At 42.6% G+C, this 8,101-nt stretch overlaps 1 long non-coding RNA gene across 1 annotated transcript; it reads left to right on the top strand.

Annotated features, from left to right (window-relative positions):
- The first annotated feature begins 3,557 nt into the window (after positions 1-3,557).
- Positions 3,558-6,539, top strand: LOC134445555 (uncharacterized). Its single transcript, XR_010034293.1, has 5 exons — positions 3,558-3,644; positions 4,704-4,810; positions 4,976-5,034; positions 5,624-5,743; positions 6,001-6,539. It is a non-coding gene; the product is annotated as an uncharacterized LOC134445555 (long non-coding RNA).
- The last annotated feature ends 1,562 nt before the right edge of the window (positions 6,540-8,101 follow it).

Below are 8,101 nucleotides of genomic sequence, written 5' to 3'. Positions count from 1 at the left end.
GTGAGAGAAAGGGAGAAAAGCTGTCACACTTTTGAATTTCATAATATACAAAATATAGTAAATAGCCTCACTTGTCTGCAATACTACATCACTCAGCATGAAAACATGCTGTGCATGGTTCTGTTACATGATTAATGTAGGCCTATATGTCATTCTGGTCTGGAAACGATGTTTTTTTTTTTTATAAGCTTACAACAAGCAGGTAATTCATTCAAGTGGATGGAGGAGATATGGCAGCTAAACTTGTTTTAAACATGGCACCAGTCTTACTTTACATTGCTTGTCAACCTAAGCAAGTATTATGATGTCAGGTGGGTGTTAGTGAGTAGGCTACTAACAGCTACTTTACTGGATTTCATTGCTTGGCATACTTGGCTAATGTTAGCATGCTAACTAGCGATTTCTCAGATCAAAAGCAAAGCTCTTTTCCCCTCTAATTCCAAACAGTAGCCTCATAACTATTAGGCTTTACATTATCACAAACGGTTGCTGGTTAAATCACATACTTCCAAAACACCCTCTGCAACTCCTGCATCATGCAATGACTGGTTTAATGAGAACATAACAATTCTCCACCCAGCAGAGCAGCATTGCTGTTCGCGCTTGCCCTCTGTCTCTCGAATGAGTCTCCAAATTCAAAATAGATCGCAGGCTGTCACTCGCCCCGCCCCCTTTCTCAGGACTGTCTGTTTATTGGTTCACAGACTTCCCAGAGACAGTTGAAAGCGATATTACTATTGGCTGAGGGGCGCTTTGCCGTGAGGAGCGCTTTCGCCACGCTTTGTTGATTGCGACTTCATAAAAAAACCTCCATATCGCAAAATTAGGCATCGGAGAGCGCCATTTCGGCGCTCCTTCTTCACATTGCACTCTAGGCGACCGCCTAGCCGGCCTATGCTTATAACCGGCCCTGCTTGGGGCACTGTTTTTCAATGCATAGGGCGCTCACGCTGAAAGTTTCAGTTGAGCCAGTGCACTGAAAGTGCCAGGATGATCCCTTAACGGAAAAATGCAGTGCTTGAATGATGGACACTGCACGCACTAAAAGGCGGCCATGTTGACAATTACACGGAGGAAATGTGGCATTCAGTTCAGTAGAAGAGTTTGGTCAACAGTCTCCTAATCCTGTAAGTAATGTTGATGGGACACCAACCTTTTCATGCCAACCAAAGTATTGTATGTGTGATTCTTGTCCTTTGGGGTGAAGGACATGGAAATATAAGCACCAGAGGCTGTGCATTGTTAACAGTAGCCAACTCATATTTTGGCGAGCTAATGCCATGCTCAGCCGTCACTTCCAGCGAGGGCACAGTACACAGTGCTCAATTTTTTCCACAACACTATGCACTAAAGACCTCAGTGCACTGTGTGCACTGTGCACTGACTGTCAGTGCACTGACACAAGTGCGTCATTTGAGACATAGCCAGTGACTGAAGGCAGGCATTGGTAACAGGAGGATAACAAGGAAACGAGAAAAGGGGCAGGTACCAGATGGAAACAATCAGGAGAACTAAGCAAGGCAAACGAGACAAGAGGACCAGGTGACACAAACGAGGGGTGGGGTAGAACACATGACAGGAAAACACAAAAGCACCTGGGGTCTGTTTCTCGATTCTTGTCATTGCTAACCGTCTTAAGACCGTCTTAAGATGTATAGCACCATTCCCATTGGATTTAGTGGTGAGCGTCGCTGTCGAGAGAGAGTTGAGTCGCTCTTACGATGGATGTTGCTACCGTCGTTAGCAAAGACGCTTTCGAGAAACGGACCCATGGACAGGGAAGGTGACAGGTCAAAAAACGTAAACAAAAACACAAGGAAACCAAGACAGAGCACAAGGGGGGAAAGACATCAAAACACAAGGGTCCAAAAACAAGACATGTGGGTCCGGATCCTGACACATTTATAGATTTGCAAAGTGATTCTTTTAGGCTATCATCTAAATGACCTGCCTTGGCTGAGGTTGCTCTCGGAGCACTTTTCTCGTTATGTTATGCCTTCTCCTGTTACAATCAAAATGGCAAAAAAGTTTCTGGTTTTCGTTTTTGTTCTCTGAACCAGTTTCAAAGCCTTGGCTCTGGAGACTCGTCGGTGTATATTTTCACATTATAGCCAATATAATGTGAAAACTCGATCTCTAGAACACACGTAGCCATTGACCATTTTTGGGTAGCTTATACATTAGTGCAATAAATGTTAAAAATGACCACTGATGTTCCATGACCATCCTGACGGAGGTTAATAGCTCATCAAAAGACTTCAATTCAGTGAAGACAGTGTGAAATGTTTTTGGTGTAATATATTTATTTATTTTTAATGTAATACTTTATCATTTGAATTTAATTAAAACATAATTCTTATAAACTGAAACTTCATCGATGAAATATTACATTTAGCAATTCAATGTATAAAATGAAATATAATGTCCACATAATATTTGCCAAATATAACAGTTCATAATATTCATACTCAATTAAGAATATAAGTTCATCATTATCATGATAGTTATCATAATTATTATCATTTTCATTAAGTTGAATTTGAATAGCCTAATTTTTGAGTTCATCGCCTGGCCCTCTTCCTTTTTGGTTGCTCAGATAGGGGCTCCTCACTAATGTCCACATCAATCACAGGTGCGTGAGGCTTCAGGGTGGGACTGCAATAGGACTCCGATACCCAGACTCAGCCGTCTGCATCTTCTACCTCCACTAAAGAAGGACAGTTGAACTTCTCCCACATGCGCTATTTGATCACTCTGCCCATCTGAAGATCATAACGACAGGTATTGCCAGACTTGGTGGTCAACTTTGGATCTAAAACAGAGTGGTACATTCTCTTGAAGTCTTCCACATTGTAGCCGTGGATCTTAAGGAGCAGTGGTCCATTGCTGAAGCTGGGCTTTGGGTTCTGGATGGATGCCGGTGCTGAGGTTGGCGGCGGAGGTCAGGGAGCACAGCATCATTCTTAATGTACCGCTCATCCAGAGGCTCCTTCATCTGCCTTAGGCTGTTCTGGAGAGCAGCTTCCCTCCTCTTCCTCTCAGTGTCCTACGTAGAGGTACGCAGAGCAAGTCCCACTTATAGTAATCCCTAAGTACAGTTTATGCTTGCTTTGTTGCTTCTCTTGAGCAGGGCAGAAAAAATAGAAAATCCCCTCCTAGGCCTTTCGAGATAGAGACACCGTTCAAACAATAAAACGACCGGCTCTGCTTGGAGATCATTTGTTCTGCTATAACATGTCTGTGTCTCTTGTCGTTTTTCCATTTTTGGTGATTTTGTGCAAATTTGGGTCCCCATAGAAAACAATGGCAGAACCTTCTGGAGAGAGTGTTCTGTCACTCTACAGATCAGAGTGTAGGAGGCTTTTTCGTTCATAAAACATCAACACTCTCACCTAGAAGTTTGAGTAAGGGGTCTCTGCAGAACACATGGTGGGCGGTTTTCAACCGCTGGGCGGATTTCAACCCAGTGGGCGGATTTCAACCGTAGCATCTGATTTGTGTGGCGCGTCCGGCAGCCTGTTCGAGTTGCGTTGCGACAGAGATTTCACCGGCACTTCATGTCAATTACGGGCCGACGAAACAACACAAGCGGGACCTTTCAAAAGTACTGGATGGATTTCACTGCAGCTATCACTCAATTGACGGTAAGCTTTCGATATAAATGTATAAATATGCATACTGTTTGCTTTACAACTTCACTTTCAGTCGGAGAGCGAATATTTAACCACCTCGGACAACCAACTAGCTCATTTGGCTAATATTTTTAGCTTCAAGCTAACGGGCTTCACTTCGTAATGTTCTGTTTGTTTCAGATGTTGTGTTTATTTGTCATACTGTACAGTTCTAAGTTATGGGCAGACAAAGTAAGATGTTAACATGACAAGGGTGTTGAACATTTCTTCTTTTGGAAGGCAATGGCAATGGCAATTACACTAAGGGCTGGCTTCCACTCGTTTTAATTAATCTTTGTAAAGCTAAACGTGTTGACAAGTCTTTGCAAAGATATGCAGATGTTGTGATTGCTTGCTTTACATCATTGATGATGTTTGTCACGAAGCCATTAAGAAAATACCTCTTATTAATCACTACGAGGGGCTATCTAGGTTTGCTACTCGTTTGAAATGTTCTAATACTGTTAGATGACAGTCGGAGGTTTGATTGCTTGTTTAACCACGACACGATCATGAAATATGTTGTATTTACCCCATAGTTACACACTGGGCCAATAAGTATGTTGTAAACAACGATTTCTTCCCGTGGTGTGTTGTGCACGTCTGTGTGAACTGAACTGTCATTAGTGTTTCTTCATGACAGAGAAGGTGAATAGAATAGCAGCCTGTGTAATCATCATACAGATGCAATGATATTCAAAGCTTCAATAGTGCACACAAAAACAAACAGAGGGTGTAAAGTAGGCCACATTTGCACAGTGGTGGCCCCAGCACAGAGTCTAAACAAATATCTAGACAAATATCTTAACAGACTTGGGAATATGGTGGCCAGAGTGATGGAGGTAGAAATGGAAATTGCAGACAACTATGTTCAGTATGTAGGTGGGCTTTTTATGTATCATAAACCCTGTATCTCTCGTGTGTGTGTGTGTGTGTGTGTGTGCATGCGTGCGTGCGCGCATGTATGTGTGTGTGTGTGTGTGGTATCTGTCATGTCACACCTTTTGATCTTTTCTATTTTCTATGGTGAAGACCAATCAGTATCAGGACCAAGACAGCACCATGCCTCTCGAGCAGAACCTCCTACCCTGCTTGTCCATCCTCAATCTTCATTCTTCCTACTGTGCACACCTTTCTAGGTAAGGCCAACTGCAGAAAACAAAACAAAACATTGACTCAAGGCAAAAGATGGGTGTGTGTGTGTGTGTGTGTGTCATAGAACCAAGACAGTGGCAGTGTATGTCTGCCTGCCTTTGGTTAAGGGTATCCTATGGTGTCATTTAACATTATTTTTTTTCTGACAGATACAGAGGCAGTTTTCAGAAGGAGGGTTGATGTCACCACTAACATTTTGCACACAGTGGTAAGTAAATCACTGAATCTAAAACTGTGTGCTTTGTCCTACACTGGACCAACACGTATTTCATACAGTAATTTCTTCCTGTGCTGCTGAATTTTGGACATCTTTTGATCTTATTGTGTTTATAGCAGAGGTGCTGTATAGAGGATCTACTGAACAGTTGCACAGTAATGACCCCTGCACAGGCTAGAAGCAGTTGTATCGCTTCAGCCTCGTGTTCTGCATTAAAATGATGAGTGTGATTTGTATGTAGTGCAAAAAAAAGCATACCATTGACTTAAGGCAAAAGATGGAAAGGCGTGTGTGTGTCTGTCATACAGCCAAGAGAGTGGTAGTGTGTGTGTGTCTGTCTTTGGTTAGGGGTGCACACAGACAGACAGGATGTACAGTAGGCCACAGGTGCACAGTGGTGACCCCAGTACAGGACAGAAGTGTCTTGTGTTTGTCATTAAAGTGATGGGGCTGATTTTTAATATACCATATAACCTTTATCTTTCCTGTCGTGTGTGTGTGTGTGTGTGTGTGTGTGTGCGCACGTGTGTGTGTGTGTGTGTGTGTGTGTGTGTGCGCACGTGTGTGTATGCGTGCGTAGATGTAAGAGATTCTTCCTACTCAGAGTCGTAATTGGGTTGATGATCTACATGATGGTGATGAACCAGGACAGCTCCGGACCCCCTGTCAGGCAGCTCCATCCTCAACCACACATGTGCAGGTAAGGCATTTAAAGAAAAAATGCTGCATTCACTTAAGGCAAAGGTTGGGGAAGAGGTGTGTGTGTGTGCGTGCACGTGTGTGCGTGTGCGAGAGAGAGAACGAGAACGAGAGAGAACGAGAGCACCAGGTCATTCTACATGTGAACTTTAAAGTGTGTGTGTGTGTCATAGAAGAAAGAGTGGAAGTGTGTGTCTGTCTGCCTTTGGTTAAGGGGATCTTATTGTGTCATTTAACATTATTTTGTGTTTCTGACAGGTACAGAGGCAGTTTTCAGAAGGGTTGATGTCACCGACAACATTTTGTGAAGGAGAGTTCCACCTACGGTTCGACCTATGACACCAGCAACTTTGGATCTGAACCTGATCAACCCAGCACCAACCACTGTGCCTCTCCTCCTCAGCCAACTGCACCACATGACTCCACCATATCCAAAAGGTGCAGACACCTGCGAAGGATAAGAAGAGCCGACCTCCCCACATCTGCACTCGCCACTTTCTACAGGGGTGCCTTTGAGAGCATCCTCATCAGCAGCTTCTCTGTCTGGCATGACAGCCATCTAGCTGAAGACTACAAGGCGCTGCATAGGGTGGTGAGGACGGCAGAAAAGATCATAAGATCACCCCTACCAGCCATTCAGGACCTGTACACTTCACACTGTTCCAAGAGGGCAGTCAACATCATCACAGAAACACCTCACCCACCACACATTTATTGTATGAATCAGTCTGTATTTTTCACTGCTTGTGTGAGTGAATGTGGCAAAGAAAGAGTTAGTTTACTCCATGTTGTGTGTGTGTGTGTGTGTGAGAGAGATCATTGTCAGTGTCTTATTTCTATGTTTTGTTTAACTGCACATTGGAGACTGGTCAAACACAATTCCAAACTTTTGTGCTAACCCTGTTCCATATGTTTTTGAACAAGTACACTTGACTATTTTTTATCCTTTTAGTGTCTGTACCTTCAGCTGTAGGCAATACTCTTAGTCTGCATCTCTTCACGGATATGTTCCATGTATATTATGTATTCCATCTGCCTGTGTACAGTTTTGTGGGTGTGCATTTGATAGTGTGTGTAATGCATTGCAATGTCTGTTATGTTTTAGACTGGTAGAAACTTTAATTCCACAGCCATCAACACATCAGACAAATGAGTGCTGCTCTAACTGTGGTAGTTGAGTGCTGTTCTACTGCTATTTCACTATGAATTTGAGGAGAGGGTGAGGTGACTGTTTAGAATGTAAGCTTGAAAATAAATTGTTACATTTCATTCCTGTCTGATTCATTTCTTTCAACAATATAATACGCTATAGTCTACTTGTACAAAGAAACAGTGGTTATGAATAGAAGGCTTACTTTTCCAAGTTTTCTGAGGGCCTTTAATTGTTGGAAGCTGAGCATCTTAAAACAGGCCAGGTAAAGGTAAGTAAATAGTGTGGCCACTTCGAAACCATAGACAGACATGGGAGTAGGCCAATTGTTATGAACAAGAAATATTTTTCTCTCCATGTTTTCTGATGGCCTTTGAATTATTTTTTTGCAAGCTGGGCATAGAAAGACAGGCAGGTAAAGGTAATAGTGTGGTCATTCCTAAACCTTAGACGTGGGAGTATGGTAATGAACAATGAATTGTTTTTTTTACTCTCCAATAAACAAACAGCTTTTGCTATTCAAAAGTATTTCAAAGTCAAGAATATGATGCTGCGGTTTTACATTGTTTCAGACATTTCTAACTATATCATGTCTTACCAAGTGAACAACGGTGCCATAAAGTTTGTATTATTATTACTATTTGTCCGGGTGTCCTGGAAAGAAGCCCGATGTTTAATCAATGTGAACGTCGTGTTGAAAAGCATTTTGTCGACGTGATCCGTTGCTATGAGAAATTTGTTTATAGCAACATGAGTCATAACAGTACAATGTGCGAGGTACGGGAAGACAAATTAAAAGACATATTGTGATAAAAACGTGTGCTTTATCTCTCTTTCTCACATAATATGTTGACGGTATATCATTGGAATGTTTAGTGAAACGTTTCCCTGGAAAATAACACTTTGCACGGGAATCGATGGTGCAATTTGATGAACTGCTACGTAAACTGTTTTAAACAAGCCTGGTAGCCGCGCAGTAGCCTTTCAGCCAATCAGATGCAATGGTTGGTATCCACCTACTCTCGTTCAGGCAATCAGATGCAATGGTTGATATCCGCCTACTCTCGTTGACTTGCACTGGTGGAAAAACGCCCACCTCGGTTGATATCCGCCCCCTGCCCTGCAGAGACCCCTACTTGAGAAGTTTAGTTGACGAGTTGTTAGGGAGCTCTATGAGATGACTCCAAACTGTGAAAATATCATGTCCCA

The sequence above is a fragment of the Engraulis encrasicolus genome, chromosome 3 (assembly GCF_034702125.1).
Source record: "Engraulis encrasicolus isolate BLACKSEA-1 chromosome 3, IST_EnEncr_1.0, whole genome shotgun sequence".
Lineage (NCBI taxonomy): Eukaryota > Metazoa > Chordata > Actinopteri > Clupeiformes > Engraulidae > Engraulis > Engraulis encrasicolus.
The sequence above is the reverse complement of the archived record's forward strand: the minus strand, read 5'-3'. Positions and strand labels throughout refer to the sequence as shown.